General features: G+C 36.4%; 1 long non-coding RNA gene across 1 annotated transcript; it reads left to right on the forward strand.

The window, feature by feature from the left end:
* The first annotated feature begins 1,278 nt into the window (after positions 1-1,278).
* Positions 1,279-19,239, forward strand: LOC139133835 (uncharacterized). Its single transcript, XR_011552658.1, has 3 exons — positions 1,279-1,720; positions 9,052-9,159; positions 17,065-19,239. It is a non-coding gene; the product is annotated as an uncharacterized lncRNA (long non-coding RNA).
* Positions 19,240-19,752: the final 513 nt, after the last annotated feature.

Genomic DNA, 19,752 nt, shown 5'->3' on the forward strand with positions numbered 1-19,752 from the left:
GAGTCAAGGTTGTTTAGCGACATTGCTTAGCAACGCAGAAACTTATTCTTGGAAACAGGACGGGAGCATAAGTCAGGGCCGGATTGAGCACAGTACCTATGGAAACCGGTGGTTATTTCTTACAAAATATGTGATTCGACTGCGTACTTCTTCTTTTGGCCTTGGACTTTCGCCGCCTTGCCCCAAACGTCAATCAGCAAACAAATCATAAGATAGTTCAGTCACATTAATCTGTACATTTTGATGCATAAATCTTTTGTGATTTATTGTTATTCTGACTACCTAACTCATACACCGGTACCTCCAAGCTCCATCAAATCCCATATCAAGTTGTGGTGAACACCGAGCTCAGTTCCGCATGTGAAATCGCGACCGTGACCCGATGATGATGAATTGCATAAAAAAGTGCTTATATTTCGCTTTTCCCGTCATGGGGGGGGGGGGGGGGGGGGGTGTGCCTACAGGTTGATAGTTATTATACCAGGCTGATTCCAAAGCTTATTCAGAAATTGAAACAGATACGATATCCAACTAAAAACCGTGTTTTATTCAACTGATTCGTTATCTATTCGCCTAGACCTTGTTGTGACATCCTTACTTCTGGAGCAACCTGGTTGAGCGCGACCGAACTACAATATTTCTTCAATGTCTCAAAACATATTGCACCACGTTGGCGCATTGGACATGTCCTTGTATTTTCGTCAGAAACTAAATACAGTAGGTTTGGATATGACATCGGTTACAAATGATGGAATATTAAAGATTAAAATACTTTTATCGATCGACAAAAAAAAAGAAAGAAAGAGAGGGTATGTTGAATCAAAGTCGGGAGACACGATACTTTCCACGAATTAGGCTAATCAACAGTGAGCAACGACCATGAATATTTTATTAATCAACTTTTGACACCCCCGTTTTTTTGGTTCGGAAATACTGTCTTCAGTCGTTTTGGTACCTCGTAGTATGACTGACACACGATTGCAGGCCTTACCCAAAGTTTTAATTAGGCCTAATTGCTGCCATTTTTCACTATTTTGAAAAAGACCTCGCAGTCTGATAGCACGGCAAAACTTGACCCTCTAGCCTGCTGCCCTTGAGTTTGTACATTTATCTGGTGTAAGACGAAGATGGGGCTAAGTTAGCAATATTCTTGTCTAACGAGAGCGAAAAAATAACATTTTCTTCAAGATTGAGTAAAAAATGATAGTTATCATCAAATTCTTCGCAGTTCGTTTCGTGAATATTTGAAAACCTAAGGAGCCGTAAGCCATATTGGTCAAAGGTCAATCTGAAGACCCAGTGTGGTGTTGGCGTGGCGTCGCTTGCACGTACCGCCAACAATGATCAAAATCTCCAGTCGTTCATCTTTTAGCGTTTACTGACATGTCCCGCCCGTGTTTAGGAATGTCTACAGTCTACCCTTGAAATCCTGGACCATTTCGACGACTACGCTGTACGTTTTAATCTAGTACAACTGGAGAGTCGTCAATCGTGTCGATGTCATGAACTTAGTTACGTTTAGAGCTACTACCAGAAGCTCAACGGTTCGACAAGCAGCAAGTTTATTCTCCGTTCAATCGGGACGAAACTCGACAACCCATTTTAGCAATTTGGACGGAAGAGGGCAACTCTTTTCGCACAAGCGAAAGGTCGACCCCCTCGATCGCTGCTGAGTCCTGCATCAGCTGGACGGAGGTCGTGTACAGTATACCAGGTACAGGTATGTATAGTTAACTTGTCCTCTTTGTCTTATTCTTAACCAGCCATATGTAACCAGCCCAAGTGTCTTTTCTTACATACGTCTACTCCTTCTCGTATAAACGTGTTCAGCAATGTCTTTATCTTGCAAAAATGTCTAACGTTTGTGTTGTTTAAATCATCGATATTGCTGATAAAATTTCAATAAACAATGAACATCTAATTCCCAGGCAACTTCATGCTAATGTAACCTTTTCGTGGCGAGGGACTGTACAGAAATTACGGGGGGGGGGGGGATGTTAGGGTTGGTGTTTCGAAAATATAGAATAATCACCCTTCAAAAGTGTTTTCAAAAAAAAGATTGCCCCCAACTTTCATTTGTCCTTTGTGTCACAGTCTTATTTGATGTTTTATTAATAATTGGCGTAAAATTTCTTATTTGACCTCTGAACTTTCAAAGAATACCCTAAACCTTTAGAAACATGTAATCACTTGGGTGAAAGTCCAATAGCATATTTGTTGTTCACATCTGCTGTCAAACGCTATTCTCACCATCCGGTACTATTCGAAAAATCAAATTTCTTGCACCAACATTCACTAGTAACCAGCTCAGTCTAATTAAGTACATTAATATCAATAATCAAGCATCTATAAATACACAGATGTGGCTAGTTCTGTATTGAAAAATAAGATTTAATGGTTTCCTCATAGATACAATGTGAAGTGAATCACCGTCTCTCCACCCACCGGTCTGGAAACAGCTCCTGTTTCTTTGCTCTGAGCCGCGTTGCTGGTAAATATATCAATTACAAAAAATCTCTGAATCTCTGACACCTTAAAAATGTGACAAGTACGTGAATTTGCATTAAAAATATGCTAATTTTATCCAAAATGATCAGAATGCATGGCGATATTCACTACAGCGATTTTGCTGGATAAACTTGTCGAGACCAAAATATATTGTAACATAAATGTTTTGATATTGAGGTGGGAGCCTCAAGGTTCTTTCACATTTTTATACATAAAAATTCATTTCTTTTCAAAGCTGTCGCGTACTCTTTTGGCCTCCAAAATAGAGCTTGCAAGGAATTGGATACCAGACCAAAATTTTAAAATCAGAATTGCAATAAATATTCTTAACAGCAAGAACTATGCAAGGGATGGATAAAATTGAAAACCTGATGAAAATTGCTTTATCGGTTCAGAAGTTATGAGCCTCTAAAGGTTGCTCAAAAAGCCTACATCATCCGTCATAGGTGAAAAAATATGAAATATTGAATAAATTCCAAAATTTGGAATTATATTTTTTCAATAATTTGTACTTCCAAAACAAATTATATAGTCCTTTGAGGAAAAAAGGAATATGTTTACAGAGAAAAAGTGTTTTTGACACTATAGCTTGGTCTCTGTTCTGGAAAAATGGGGTTAAAAATGGCAATTTTTACCAAAATTCTGACCGAAGTAGGCTCAAAGTAGTTATTTTCAGACAAATTGCAAGTTTCAAAGGTGGATTAATACTAAAAATCAATACATAATGAAGTTATTTAGGTACATTTAGAAAATATAACAACTTTCTAATGTATTTATAGTATAATGATTTGATATATTTGCTTTGATGTAGAAAAAATTGGGTCATAAACATTAAAATATTGCTATTTTTGGTTTATAATCTTGAAAAAATCAGATCCGCCCCTAATTAAATATGCAAAACCAACATAGTTTTGGTTCTCAATGTCATATCACCATGAAATTTTGGCGGTCAATGTTTTTAAGGAAACTGTACACATTAATTAAAGTGGCTTGTAAATTTATTCAAAACGACTGGTTTCCATGGCAACAGTGCAACTTCAAAGATTACAAGACAAGTTACTGACAAGTTACAAGTTACAAGACTTCCTGCTACCATCGAGTCCATCGACAGAAGAAGAAAAATTCCGTTTGGGATTTTTTTCCATCTGCAATGAAAATGAAATTAAACCATATTATTGCTATATTTTCTTTATTTATATTAAAGTTTGCCATGATGTTTCCTGAATTCTGGTGAGATCTAGGACAAAAATTTGACAGAGCTAAACTTCTGAAGTTAAGCCTCGGCCTCTAGAATGGAGAGTGAAATTGATCTAAATGTTATCACACTTGTGTAATTGGTTTGTAAAGTTGCTTGTAAATTTACTAAAGGTCAGTATGTTAGTTGAGTTGCAGCAAACAACAGACACATGATATTTCCTGACCTCTCACTGTACATTTTGACAACTCGCGTACTGCTTCTGGCGTATGTACACCTCAGCTCTTTTCCTGTGGATCATGATTTTTTGCCAAAGAACTTCATACAATGCAAAGGCAACAAAAGTCATATGAGAACAAGACTTTGACACAGCTGTGATACAATGTAACTCAGAGCAGCAGTTTCCAGGAATGTAATATGATTCTGTGTATGTGAAGTGCACTGCAAAGTGTACTCCCTGCTGGTGTGTGTTTATTATGGGTCCATAAAAGCTCTTCCATTTTCACAAGTCAGTGCAACTTCTGAGGCAAGTTTATGAACAACTTTACAAACCAAGTACACAAGTGTGGCAACATTTAGATCAATTTCACTGTCCATTTTTATCTGCATATCTGTGTAAATATGAAAAATTGAACAAAGAGTTGACATCAGATGAGCAAGCAAAACTAAGGCCGGTGTCAACCAGAAAGACAGAACTTAATTTTTTTTAAATTGAAAAATTGGGCATAGGTTTCCCCTGCATGGGCACCTGGCCCATGGCAGCTGCTGTTCAGCAGATTAAACCCAGACAATCAGCAATAAACTTGAATGAAAAATTTAGTGGGGAGTAATGGACATGTACTTTACTAAAAAGTTTGACGTTTACCTGAATTTGTTGCTTCAAAAACCAAATCATTTCAAAATAATAGTATTACTTCTCATCCAACATGATGCTTTAAGTTACAGTCTCCAGCTCAGAGCAAAAAATCACAGCCGTTCACAATTATTGTTATAGTGACCTCAATAAGTTATACTAGAAATATCTTCCTTACAAGAAAAATATAATATTTATTGAGAAAAATATCAACAAACTTACCATTCTATGAAAATCTTGACAAAATCTCACTGATATTTCCCCCAGTCAAGCCTAGCCGGAAAGATCAAGTGCCAAGTGTCGGGTAGCGTCCATAGTTACAGATGACGTGAACAAGACTCAAAGTTCGCGCGGTCGCTAGCGATACGTTCAGCGGCACTCTCACCAAAAAAACCATGAATCGCTATTGAGTCTCTGATTCATCTACATTTATTTCAAATTTAATGAATAGCGAGGTATCAGTGAACATATCAATGTAATTTTCCCCTGGTTAAAATGTTTAGAAATGTCCAAAATGTGCTCAAAAAGTTTTCAAATTGAGATTTTCACAAGATTTAGTCAGAATTTGCAGAATTTTTTTTTTTTTTTTTTTTTTTTCTTCTTTGTTTCCTTGCTTTAACATCAAATGGCTTTGGGAACGGACTAGACTAGCATTTGCTATTTTCCGTTTCCATTTACCCTTTATCACAGCACAACTCAGATGTACATTCATCATTGAATTGCAATATTATTATGATTAAGGGTAATAAAGATTATTATTATTATTATTATTATTACGAAAATGGTACCATTCGAAAGGCAATTTCATAGCGAAAAATACCCGGAACATTTCATTTGTCTAGCTGCGCAGACTCAGCAGCGACACCCGATGATTTATGGGTAAGGTCATAAAACAGCTGGAGGTCAAATTGCGTCTTTCGAGGTCAGTGCTCAGAGCTCACGCTGTGGCAATTTTACGATGGCCATTTCTTCATTTTGTTACGTAAAATTTCGAAATAAAGACAAGTAAGTGACACTAAGGTATCTTTTTACTCGGATTAGCCCCTTTTTAGCCTCATTTTCTTGAAAAAACCCAACATTTTTTATTTCTAAACATGGTCGATCTCCGTAGTCACGCACGCGTTCAGTAGCCATTGTATGGCCGTCTGGTATACCTACGAAGTGTATGCGACAGTATCCCTTAGTTACACAGCGGAGCTATATCGGCTGCTAGGTTTGAGTAATGTTAGAATGAAAATCGATTCTAGAAAATAAACTTTTAGGAAGACTTACACCTCGTAATTCCCCATTTTCAAAAATAGGTAATATTACTAAGGACATAGAACATACAATGTCTAAGTTGAAATCATTCAGCGCTCTGCATTATACATTAGACTACTCTGTGCACTTTATGTGAAGATTTCAGTGCAGGTATGCACAGTATCTTCAGTGTTTGCATGTTTGGGCAAATATTTAATCACAGCACAATCTTTACCTTGTGCAAAATTGCACATACACCAAAATTACTGTATTTTCACAAACTTACTTCAGCTCTGAAGGATGTTGGCTTTTACTGCAGTAGGAAACCATACATTTGTGAAACATATGATGAGTAAATTCAAATTTTAACAGTCATTTGATTTTGGTAATATTCCTAAGGAACAGAACATGCAACGTCACAGGTGAAAACATTCACCTCTGTCAGTGTTCAATCTGGGATGTCAAAACAGGGGGTCACTGTAAAGCCCTACTCCTGTCCCAAGGGGACCATTTTAGAAATTCGGGGGACATCAACACACATGTAAAACCCTTGAATCTTCTGTGGAAAATACTATATTCTGTCAACGAGGGATTTAAAGGGACATAAGCTGTAACTTGTTGCAAGTTTTTCAGTGTTCTGCTTCTGTATATCAACTACTGTGTCTAATCCTAAAAAGTTTGTCATGCTGAAATTTCAAGTATTCTTTTTGTCAACACAGCTTGTATGTGTGTAGTGATCATTGTTTATTGTTTACAAATGAATTCTAGTCCAGGCTTGAATGCAATTTTCAACAATACCGTAATTTCGTAGATTATACTCATTTAGGTTGTGTTGATATGCTAAATACTTGGCATTAAATTACGAATTAGGGATTCAATGCAGAAAGTGTAGGAAAACCACAAAACAAAAGTTCTGAAAAAATAGCCAAAAGATACAGCTTATGGAGCTTTAAATAAAGTATATATCAACTCTTAAACATACTGTTAACTTGTATGTATTTGGAAATTAATGATCATTGGTTCTGACCTAAGGGTTTTACATAGCGCTGTTTCTCTGGAAAATCAGATATGTCCGACCTAAAATATTGCTGTTCAAAATGATCATAGCTGGCCCTACATGGATGCTTGCCTTGTAGTGTTCAACCTTTGTATGGGTGGTAGACGTTGCAGACACTTCAATTTGAGGGCATGCCCCATCATCTTTGTCTAAAACAGGGGTGCATCAACTACTGGCATTAAAAATCCAAGTCGCAACTAGCCTATCGCCATTATGCACAGTCTATTTTGTCTTGTTTACATTCATTAGCCATGTCACATGCACACAGCTCTACCCTACATCAGTCCTTTCTACCCAGCTTCTTACGCACCACCTTATACACTCTCACAAACTTATTTCAACTTGAAAGTTAACCCTTTTCCTGCCAGACAGTATTAAGACTATTACTTCCCAATCAGCCAAGTCAGTAAAACGCGGTATTGAGCCCAAACATGGCGTTTTTTCACCTGCTTGGCTTGGCCTGTTATAGCATCTTTAGTCCAAAAAAATCAAGCTCACAATATTTATGTTTTCTACAGCCTTCAAATGTACAATATTATGTTAAAATACACCATATGGAATATGTTGTGTTTCATTAATTTTAAAGGGGAAGTTCACCAAGGATGATTTTTACATATGTTGTAGCTCTGTGGTCATTTACCCAGGAAAAACTATTTTCACCATTTATAACTTGCAAGATTTTTTACAAAAACCGATAGAAATAGTACAGGAAGTTGCCCATGTAATTTGAATCATGGGAAAAAAGCTCCAAACTTGGAGCTTGGACGGGTATGGCCGCCACATTGTCCACTCACAGTAACACAGTAGTAAACAGCAACACAAAATCTGACAGTGGACAGTTTATTATAAGTGAATAATCGTTTATGCAAGGATACTCAGTATAAACAAAAGTAATGTAAATACGCACAGCCTGTGGTTTAAGCATGGGTGAGTGGACAATGCCATACCCATGAGAAAATGGTCCCTTCCATATCACGTTATGCAAGCTCAAAGCTTGGCGCTTTTTTCCCATGATTCAAATTACATGGATAACTTCCTGTACTATTTCTATCGGTTTTTGTAAAAAATCTTGTGAGTTATAAATGGCAAAAATAGATTTTCAGGGGTAAGTGACCACAAAGCTAGCACATATGTAAAAATCATCCTTGGTGAACTTCCCCTTTAACCATCTTGACCTGATGGTGAAATATGGACTTGGCAGGAAAAGGGTTAGCGCATAAAATAATGCTTAAAGATACTGCTATTGGGGCTTTAAAAGGCCGTGAGCTGCAACACTGTGAAATTTGTCCAACCTCAAAGTACCTTCAATTTCTTCAGATATTCATTGCAATCTACAAATTGAACGATATAGTCATTAACTTTGCCTCAACAGCATTTGCTTGTGGCAGAATAGACAAGAAATTGAGCACATCTTTGTTAATTTTAAATTTCCCGCAATTTTCAAAATCTTGCCATAATAGGTGAAAACAAGAATTTTTCCTCTAAGTGGAGTGAATCCCTTTCCCTTCCTTTCAGTGGGTTGCACCATGTTGTATTTGTAAAGATTTAAATGTGTACATCCACCATTTACGCTGTTTATCATGTAGTTGCATGTAGGCAGCCATATTTGGGTGCGGCACCCATTTATTATTTGTCTTACAAGAATCTCCTCATGCAGTCCAACTCTGTGGATAATTATACTAGAGTAAACATCTCTGAGTTATGTAGAAATTTGCTATGAACTGATTTTAATTTAAATATAAAAATCATAAAAATAATGTCAAAAGTTGCAACTCATCTGCCTTAAAGTAAACATGAGAATAATTCTGATCTTACCTAAACATGGTATGTCATTTTATTTTGCATCACTTCATTAATGATTTCCAACTTTCTAAATTAATGCAATTTCTGTATCAAATGAAATGTGGTCTTATTTTCAACATGAACATTTTGTATTATTGTATAACCATGGATGTAAAAAGAGTCAATCTTTCATCCATGTTTAGTGCAGTGGGAATCCGATGATGTCAAGCCTTTGTAGGCCATGGGACTGCTATTGTCTGATTCAAATGTGAATACCAATTGATAGTCAGATTAATATGATTATTCATTGTCATTATTGTCACATGAAATATGATGATTCATCATCTGTGTTTCAGATATTTTGATTTTTCACAGTAAGATTTTTAACTCTTTTATTTATATCCTTGCAAGTTGCAGGCCCCTTGGAGATGTTTATTAGGCACTGAAAAAGTAGGGAAAGGGTAGTGTCCCAAGGAAAGACAGAGTTACACAAAAAGGCATGCCAACAACAGGAGAATAAGAGAGGTATGTACTACAAAGTCTGCACTGATAATTTTTTAGTCTAAACCAGTGAACTTTGAAGGACAAGGTAACCAAAGCACCAGTGTTGGTGAATTATAGTACATGGTAGAACCATCATGACACAAGTAAAATCAATTTTACTTAGTTGAGCTTTGATATTTGGTTATACATTTGCAGAGCACCTAACAGCTTTAAGCGACAAAATCTGCCTTTTTAGCTCCGCTGTCAGAGACGCGGAGCTTATCCGATAGACTGATTGTCTGTCGTCGTCCGTCCGTCAACAATGGTCTTCTTCTCTGAAACCGCAAGTCAGATTTCTTTGAAATTTGGTATGGAGGTTCATAGAGTGACCTCACTCAAGTTTGTTCAAATTGTGGTGAAATTTGCATAATTGTATTTTTGGGGCAATTTTCCTGTTTTTGGTCAAGAAATCTTCTTCTCTGAAACTTCAAGTCAGATTAATTTGAAACTTGGTATAGAGGTTCCTGGAGGTAACCCAGTCAAGGTTGTTCAAATTGTGGTGAAATTTCCATAATTGTATTTTTGGGGCAATTTTTCCTGTTTTTGGTAAAAAGTCATCTTCTCTGAAACCGATCGTCGGATTGCTTTGAAATTTGATGTGCAGTTTACTTAGGGTAACTTAGCTTTGCAATTTGTTATACAGGTTCCTACCGATGAACTTAATGGTATTTATTGAAATTATGATGAAATCTGCAATTTTGTTATTTATGGGTAATTTTTGCCATTTTTGGTCGAAAAATGTATTTCTCAAAAAGTACTGGTCTGATAGCTTTGAAATTCGATATGCAGGTTCCTACAGATTAACTAAATTTGATATTTTGACATTATGATGAAATCTGCAATTTTGTATATTTTGGGGCAATTTTTGCCATTTCTGTTAAAAAAATTTGTTTCTCAAAAACTGCAAGTGGATAGCTTTGATATTTGGTATACAGGTTCCAAGGGATTATTGTAATATGTGATATACTGAAAATTATGGTGAAATCTGCAATTTATATTTTGGGGGACAATTATTGCCATTTTTGGTCAGAAAATTTTATTCTCTAAAAACTTCTCGTCAGATAGCTTTAGTGGACGTGTTCTTTGGAATGATCCGATGAAAAATTCAAATTATGATGAAATCTTCAATTGTATATTTTTGCAGATATTTTAGCCTCTTTTTTCTGGCCATTGAAATGAGCTATCAAAGATTTCCACCTTCTTCACCAACATGTGTCAAAAATAGTTATTCTCTACATAAACACAGCGGAGCTATATCGGCCGCTAGGTCGCTTGTTAACCTTCCCTTGAAGATACAGATGTAATCGATAGTTATGCAGCTTATTCAATGTCAAATTTTGAGATCACAATGAAATATGTAAACCCTGCAATTATTTTAGAGAAACATACAGATAGAGTATCGCCCAAAGCTTCGCTTTTTTAGCCTCATTATGGTTTCCGTATCGTTTCCGCATCGCCCAACCCCAAATCCAACATCGCTCACTCGGTTGTTTGGTATAGTTTCCGTATCGTTTCACTAGTGCATCGCCTCATTCACGGAACTCAAAGACATCGGATATGAGATATCGGGCATGAAAAGTCAATGTCATTTCGTCAAAAGTCATCGAAATTGAGAATATAGACAAGATTACATCTAGTTGAAGGTAAATGATCGGTTAATAATCATGAATTTGAACGTCTTGGACGATGTGGGTACGTGATTTAGAGTGATTGGCGCGGCGTGACATATGTAGGCCTACTCAGATTTATACCGTATGCGCACAGTGCGATAGTTTGCCTAAAATTAATTTTATTTTTGATGGATAATTGGTTGCGGAGTGTAACTCTATAGTATGAATTGCGTAGCAATTATTGAAACACTTGGAAGTTCCCGCTATCAGAGTGTTATCAATGTGTTGTGACTAAAGGTCACGGACTTCCTCTACATCATAATTTATTCACGTCAATCGGGTTTAAAGGTCACTGTGTAAAGCGTTAGGAGAATTCATAGCGGCATCACTATATGTGTTAACCTAGTATATGATACACTGCAGTTATTAGTCCCCACGGACACCGTCCGGGGGGACTTATAGGTTTGGTCATGTCCGTCCGTGTGTGCGTGCGTGCGTCCGTCCGTGCGTCCGTCCGTTCACGCAGATATCTCAGACATGCCCAGGTCAATTTCTTTCAAACTTTGCACAAGGATAGTACCCTACCCCATACAGATGCACGTCGATTTGTTTCACAATGCGATCAAATTTGGCCGTGTTAGAGGACTTTTTAGTTTTCATCTCCATAGACTCCTATGTATAAGGCAGTCTCCATAGACTCCCGTGTATAAGGCAGACCATGGACTCCCATGTATAAGGCAGTCCATAGACTCCCATGTATAAGGCAGTCCATAGACTCCCATGTATAAGGCCAAGAAAAATAAAAATTTAGTTTCTCATCGTATTCATATTGCAAAAAGGATGCAGTGACACAGTTTTTAGTCCCCACGGATGAAGTCCAGTTGGCTTATAGATTGGGTCATGTCAGTCCGTTAGTCCGTCCGTGAGTCCATCCGTTCACGCAGATATCTCAGATATTTTGACAAAATGTCACGTGACCTTGGTGACCTTTGACCTCAAATATATATATTTGTCCATAACTCAGTAACCACAAGTGCTACACCCTTCATATATGGTATGATGGGACAGCTTATGACGCCACATATTGTACTCATTAATTATGCACATATCTAATTTTGAGCAAGCCCATCAAGCTAGAGCTCTGATTTTTGGTATATAGGGATGATTTAGCAATACAATTTTTTTGACAAAATGTCACATGACCTTGGTGACCTTTGACCTCAAATATACATATTTGTCCATAGCTCAGTAACCACAAGTGCTACACCCTTCTTATTGTATGGTATGATGGGACAGCTTATGACGCCACATATTGTACCTCATTCATTATGCACATATCTAATTTTGAATGAGCCAATAGAGCTAGAGGTCTGATTTTTGGTATATAGGGATAACTTAGCAATACAATTTTTTTCAAAATGTCACGTGACCTTGATGACCTTAGACCTTGATTATACATATATATGCATAACTCAGTAACCACAAGTTCTATAAGCTTGAATTTTGATAGGATATTAGACCTTAAGATTTCACATCTCGTACCTCATTTATTATGCACATATGTATTTCTTGGCTGGCCAACACAGCTAGAGGTCTGATCTTTTTTCCCGATTTAGAACCATAACTTAGACATGCCTCTTGTTATAAATTGGGAAAATGACATAAACCTATGTGCCCATAGATGTGAACTTATACACTCCAGCGATACTTTTTAATGAACAAATTTCCCTGCCCCATCAAGACTAATACTCCTTTTACAAGTGGGGACTATGTCATTGACAATGACTTGTTATTTTAGCAATTCTCCTTACTTTGTACGGCCAGTTTTTCTTGTGCGCTTTCAAGGACGTACATGTATTTAAGCTTAAAAATACTAATTTCAGTCATTTAAAATGGTCATCCGCACACAGTACCACACATTTCTGGGTTTCTAGTCAGTGGAAAAGTTGTCCCACGTCATTTTTTGACACTTGTCTCATCGGGCAACCCGTACTGGTGTTTCAGTTGCAGTTGCCCAAACGCAACTTTCACTTGCAACCGTTAATGTCTGTCCCTGGTAGAGTGCTATCTTGTTACAAAAATGTTCGCAAATAAAACGGTATACAAACTTCATATCAAATAAAAGCAATTCGTAAAAGAAGCGCATTATAATCACAATATGTTTCAACTTTGTTCCCATTTTTGTGTGTTGAAACAACATTTCATGAATGGATAATGTCGGACATATGGGGTCGGACACATGTATTTGATCTTTCATTAGTTCCCACGGACACCGTCCGGGGGGACTTATAGGTTTGGTCATGTCCGTGCGTGCGTGCGTGCGTCCGTCCGTCCGTTCACGCAGATATCTCAGAGATGCAAGCAGTGATTTCATTCAAACTTGGTACAAGGATTACTTCATATGTCATACATATGCACGTCGATTTGTTTTGTGATACGATCCAATATGGCTGCCAGGCGGCCATTTTATTACGATTTTTTCATGTACAAAGCCATAACTCAGACATGTTTCAACCAATTTTATTCAAAGTTGGTACAAGGACATTGACCAATGTCATAGATATGCACGTCAATTGGTTTTGTGATCACAATCCAATATGGCCGCCAGGCGGCCATTTTATTACGATTTTTTCATGTACAAAGCCATAACTCAGACATGTTTCAACCGATTTTATTCAACGTTGGTACAAGGACATTGACCAATGTCATAGATATGCACGTTGATTTGTTTTGTAAAAGGATCCAAAATGGCCGCCAGGCGGCCATTTTATTACAATTTTTTCATATACAGAGCCATAACTCAGACATGTTTCAACCGATTTTATTCAAAGTTGGTACAAGGACATTGACCAATGTCATAGATATGCACGTCAATTTGTTTTGTGATACGATCCAATATGGCTGCTGTGTGGCCATTTGTTACGATTTTGTCATATACAGAGGCATAACTCAGGCATATCTCAACCGATTTTATTCAAAGTTGGTACAAGGACATTGACCTATATCATACATATTTATGTCAATTTGTTATGTGATACGATCCAATATGACCACTAGGCAGCCATTTTATTACGTTGTTTTCATGTACAGAGCCATAACTCAGACATGTTTAGACCGATTTTATTCAAAGTTGGTACAAGGAGATTGACTAATGTCATACGCATGTCATTTGTTATGTGATATGATCCAATATGGCTGCCTTGCGGCCATTTTGTTAGGATGTTTTCATGTAAAGAGCCATAATACTCTCAGGCATATCTCAACTGATTTCATTCAAAGTTTGTACAAGGATATGTCCTACATATGTATGTCAATTTGTTTCATGATATGATCCAATATGGCTGCATGGCAGCCATTTTGTTACAATTTTTTCGTGTCCTTAGCCAAAACTTGGGCATGTCTCAACTAATTTTATTCACCGATTTTATTCAAACTTAGTACAAGGACATTGACCTATGTCATACATATGCACATTGATTTGTTTTATGATACAATCCAATATGGCCGCCGTGTGGCCATTTTTCCGATTTTTTCATGTCCTGAACCATTACTCAGACATGTATCAAGCAAATTTATTCAAAGTTGGTACAAGGACATTGACTTATTTATACATATGTATGTCGATTGGTTTCACGAGATGGTCCAATATGGCCACATGGTAGCAATTTTGTTATGGTTGTTTCATGTCGAGAGCCATAACTCTGGCAAGTCTCAACTGATCTTATTCAAAGTTGGTACATGTACATTGACTTACGTCATACATATACATGTTGATTTTTTAAACAGTAAGATCAAATATCGCTGCATGGCGGTGATTTTGTTACAATTTTCAAATGTACAGAGCCATAACTGAGACATATTTCCACCAGTATCATTCAAAGTTGGTACAAGGACACTGACCTATTTCATACATATGCTCGTCAATTTGTTTCACGTCATGTAGCAGTAACATGTCAATTATTGAAGTTTCATAAGTAGGCTGATAATATATGTCAAGAAATATGTACTGCATCAAATTCATGAAACTTCATACAGATGTTAACTGATGTTAAGCTCACATTGCTTTAACATTGAAAAAGACATTTGTCAGTGTCATTTTAATTAATTTGTAATTGCATAAGTAATGAACTTTCCTAATTTGGGTGATATAGCCACAAATTAATACAACGTCAAATGTGATGAAACTTGATACAGATGTTGATCTCATAGTGTTGTGAATACTGCATCAAACTTTATGAAATATGGTACCAGTGATAATCTGTTAAGTGTTAGAATTGTATGCAAAAATGTTTTGCAACATCCTGTTGATTAATTCCTAGTTTACTCATTTTATGAACTTTAGGATGGTGGCCTACATTGGTTTTATGTTTTCATCACCATGGAACTCATTCTTGGCCTATGAGCGCCATCTGTATCAAAGTGTTTTTATCACAAACCTAATTAATGAAGAGGACTCTATCCTCTCTGAGGACATGTAATCAAAGTACCCATTAACAAGTGGGGACTGTGTCATCAACGATGACTTGTTTTGTATACCTTTACTCTCAAAAACATGGGCAATGCCAGGCGGCGAAATTTCCGAAGGCGGCAACTTTGCTGTTGCATTTTTGAGTGAATAATATGCCGTGGCCAATTGGGACCATGAAATTGACTTGATACGATGCAGCGGCGATGTTTAGGCTGATACGATGCGGAAGCAATGCAAGGCTGATACAGAGGCGGTAATGAAACGATATAGAAAATAAACAAACTGAGGCGACAGCAATGTCGGAAACGATACAGAGGCGATCTGAGGCGAAGTTTTATGCCATACTTTATCTGTAGTGTTGAAACAACTTAAGGGGCTCTTAGATTGAGTTCAAAACACAAATGTACATAACATAACATACAATAATAGCATAGTCAAACTCAGGATGAGCTTTTAACACTTTTAACAGCTTTTAACTGGCCAAAATATTGTTGAAGGAATCCATGAAGTGTATTTTATGAACCTTGCCTGGGAACACAACTTTGAAACAATATCACAAGACAAACTCATGTCCAAGAGTTTGTTGCAAATTTAATATTGAAAGATGAAACAAGCTTATGCTCTGATAACATGTTCCAGATTACACGATGTGCTAAAAAACCATAGTTTTATCTTTTATTAACATTATACGAAACTGTTTTTGGAACAACCAACTGTGTGCAAGAAAACTCTTGCCTTATTTCACAAAATGTAACTTAATATACATTTTTTCATAAAAACATTTTGCATAGTCAAAACAGCTTCAGTGTTGCACCCGCTGGGAACAAGGATATAGTTTTGAACTAGTATTTACTTAGTGGCTGGACTGACAGTTATTGAACAGTATTCAACAACAGTCAGTCCATGCTTCAAGTATCTCTATTATACTTCAAACTTTTCTGTATGGCTGTCTATATAATTTCTTGAAAATTATATAAAATGTATATAACATGATTGGAACTAATTTGGGATAATTGGATTTTCATATTTTTCAAATTTCTCAAAGATGTTGGGTGCCCTATAGTTGAATGTTGCAATATTACAAAATACTCATAAAAACAAGTGCATAACATAAAAAGAAAAGTAGATGAGGTTACATTTGTAGATGAAATAGACATTACTTTATCCAATTATCCCAAATTAGTTCCCATCATGTTATATGTACTCTAAATAATGCATGATATTGAAAAATCATTTGAAATGGTAATTGACAATGAGTCTCCTTCAAAGCATTTTTTCAAAATTTTTATTTTTAGTAGTCTACAGTTTTCTCTACACATGTCATGATGTGAGCTATGCCTGGCTTGACTAGGGAATCTCTGTTGGTATGCAAATCAGAATGAATCATGGGATATTTGTAGTATGGGTTGGGGTCTTTGCATAGTTAGCACTATTAGATATACAGAGTCAACAATTTTGTCACAATAATTGTACAAATGTACTAATGGGTTCAAATAAAATTTAACAAAGCAAAACTTACTTTAGTTGGGGGTTATGTAAATTGACAGTTCCATTCTGATGTGCTCAAAGGTCTTTGGACAAGGATGCCAATGTTAAAATGATACATGAATTTCCTTATGTCCTAAGCATAGGTGAATGGAAGGCAACATAATATGTTCAAATCAGTAATAAGTCATGATACCAGAGTTGATCTTAAAATTCAAATGTACCATATTGTTAGTTATGACAGTGACTTTAAGTATTATGCCATCATTTATCTCACTCTTTGCATTATTTTAAATAACCATCATTTATCATTTCTACCTACAGATTTTAAAGAGGAGAAGTGCAGTGATCAATGCAGATGAGAAGGTTTCTGGAATGATGTAACTGCAGACCTGATGTCTGATGAGGAGGTCCCACCAGATGGAAGGATAATTGCCTCCAGGCCTTCTTGGCGATCTGACAAACTAAACGATTTGATAGGATAGACACACTCAATCAGCGAATGCTTAATGACTCTAATTCAAGACACTACATACTGCAGAGGAAGTATGGCAGAGCCAGTGAGAGACCACCTGATAACAACAGTTCAGTGACAATTGTGTGAGACAGAACAGATGCATAGCTTTTCTGAGTAATTATCCATCATCCCTCTGTTGGTCAACAACTGATTTGTTCTCAATTTTAATTGCTTTACTTGAAAAGTAGTACACAGAGCTGGTGTGTAAGTTCAGTGAAATATAAAGTCATTAGCTGGCACAGGTCAGTTGACACCAAGAAAAGTTACGTATAACCAAGGCATAACTTACAAATACTTCACAAGTACATCTTTGAAGTACTGCTGAAATTTGTCACTTTGACGTATCTGGATTTGTGTCCTCAAGAATTTATCAAGGTGCAGTTACAGTGTTTAAACATGCTGAAACAAATGTGAGCCACACCGTGTTACTGATGGTATTTTTCTATTTCTTGTCCAAAAATTTCTCTGAAATTGCTTGTCAGATTGCTTTGAAATTTTAAATGCAGGTCTCTTAGGATAATATAATTGAAGCAGTAATCAGTTTGTCCTGAGATATGCAATATTGTGTTTTTCAGAGCAATTTTTCCTAGTTTTTGAGATTTTGATTAACTGAACAAAAGCTACGATTTAACAGTGCACATACATGTATGTGATAAGTAAGAGTTAATTAAACATACACTACAAAAAATTCACCCCTGTGACAGTTCCTGCACAGGCCCTGATACAAACTGTGTTACAGGTCTGTGTCAGCAAATACAGAAGGAGTTCTATCAGGGGCTGATGCACATGTCTGTATCAAGTACTGTAAACACATGGCTGTATTTCTACCAATTACAGCACCTGTACACAGTGCTGTGAACACTGATCTCTAACAGGGTCTGAAATTTTTCAGTGTTCAAACAATAACATTTCTTTCTGCTTCTATCATCAAAATTTGCCAATTTTTACAACAAATTTACACACTGAAATCCATCCAAATTTTCAGGCCCTGTAGCTGACACACCACTGTACGCACACCGGTGGTTCAGTGCTGCAATTATAGGTCTTGATACAGTCAGAATTTACAGCATTGTATACAATCCTGTACCACCATGAATCAGAATTTACACAACCCTAAAATTTGACAGGTTTTTACTGGTCTTGCAAAAAAGGTTATTTCTCTGGGCCTGTTACAGGTAATGATTATCCTCTGTTACAGGCATGTGTCTGCCTTTTCTTGCTGTGTAGATAGCTTGAGTGCTTCATATTCAATCAAGAAACTCTTGAAATGATTTTTTATTCCTATATTTAAAGGTACACATAGTTGATCTTGTAATTTGGTGAATTACACAGTCATTAGCTGACACATCTCAATTGACACAAATTAAAATGTACAAAACTTAGGAATACTACACATGTATATCTTTTAACGTATGCCAAAATTTACAGCATACTGTAAAGAGCATTAATTTTCACCAGGATTTAATTTCACTATTTTGCTGTTTGGGACACATGATTCACTGGGTTTTATTTTCACAGATCAGGCCGTGAAACAATGAATTCTATTATAATTTAAAATTGTCATATGGGTTTAATTGAGCAGATTTTTAGTTGCTTGTTGTATTTTGGGTTATTTTCCTGTTTTTGTTTAAAATAATTTCTCTGAAACAGGTCAACAGATTGCTTCAAAATTTTGTATACAGGTCAATAGGGATGATAATGGTAAGATATCAAATTGTTCTGATGAACCATATTTCTCCCTGTTAGGCTCAGGCATATTTAAAAGTGACTGCATTAATTGATATTAGAGTTATCAAGGCTATGGAAATTCTTTTTTTACAGTATTGAAGATAACTTTGAATGTGTCTCAGGAAAATTGTTCTGAATGTTTTTTGTCTGTATTTTTTAATCAGTGTAGTTTACATAATGCTTTATATTGCCTTTTATTTATTTTACTAACATTTACACATTCCTTTGGAATAAAGAAGAATCATTTACAGTGATCTTGGATTTGTGTATCTAAATTGCAGTATAGTTTTCAGATGCAATCTGTACTCTATTTTGCTGTAGAAAGCATCATTACATTGGTGTCTTCACTTGTAAAAAGAGTACTCATTGCGTATACACACACACACACACACACAATATATATATATATATTATATATATATATATTGTATGGTGATGCCTGTATGAGTAGAAATACATGAGTCAAAAGCTACAAAGCATTACTGTTATTTGAGGACCCACCCCCACACCCCAGTTCCCCCGAAGCCAGTGTTGGATAATTATGTAAAAATTGGTGAATAATAAGTATGGATATATGCGGCAACTGTCCCTCCCATTATTATGTAATCAATCAAGCCAAAAGTACTGGTCCCTTGATTCTCTATAAATTAGAGAATCCAGTAGTATCCTGAAATACATATATAATGGATAACACGTGAATCCAGCAGAATCCTGCAATGGATTAAGCAATGGATTCTGTTCCGTATCCGACAGAATCCATTGACCAC

Source organism: Ptychodera flava, chromosome 1 (genome assembly GCF_041260155.1).
Source record: "Ptychodera flava strain L36383 chromosome 1, AS_Pfla_20210202, whole genome shotgun sequence".
Taxonomy (NCBI): Eukaryota; Metazoa; Hemichordata; class Enteropneusta; family Ptychoderidae; genus Ptychodera; species Ptychodera flava.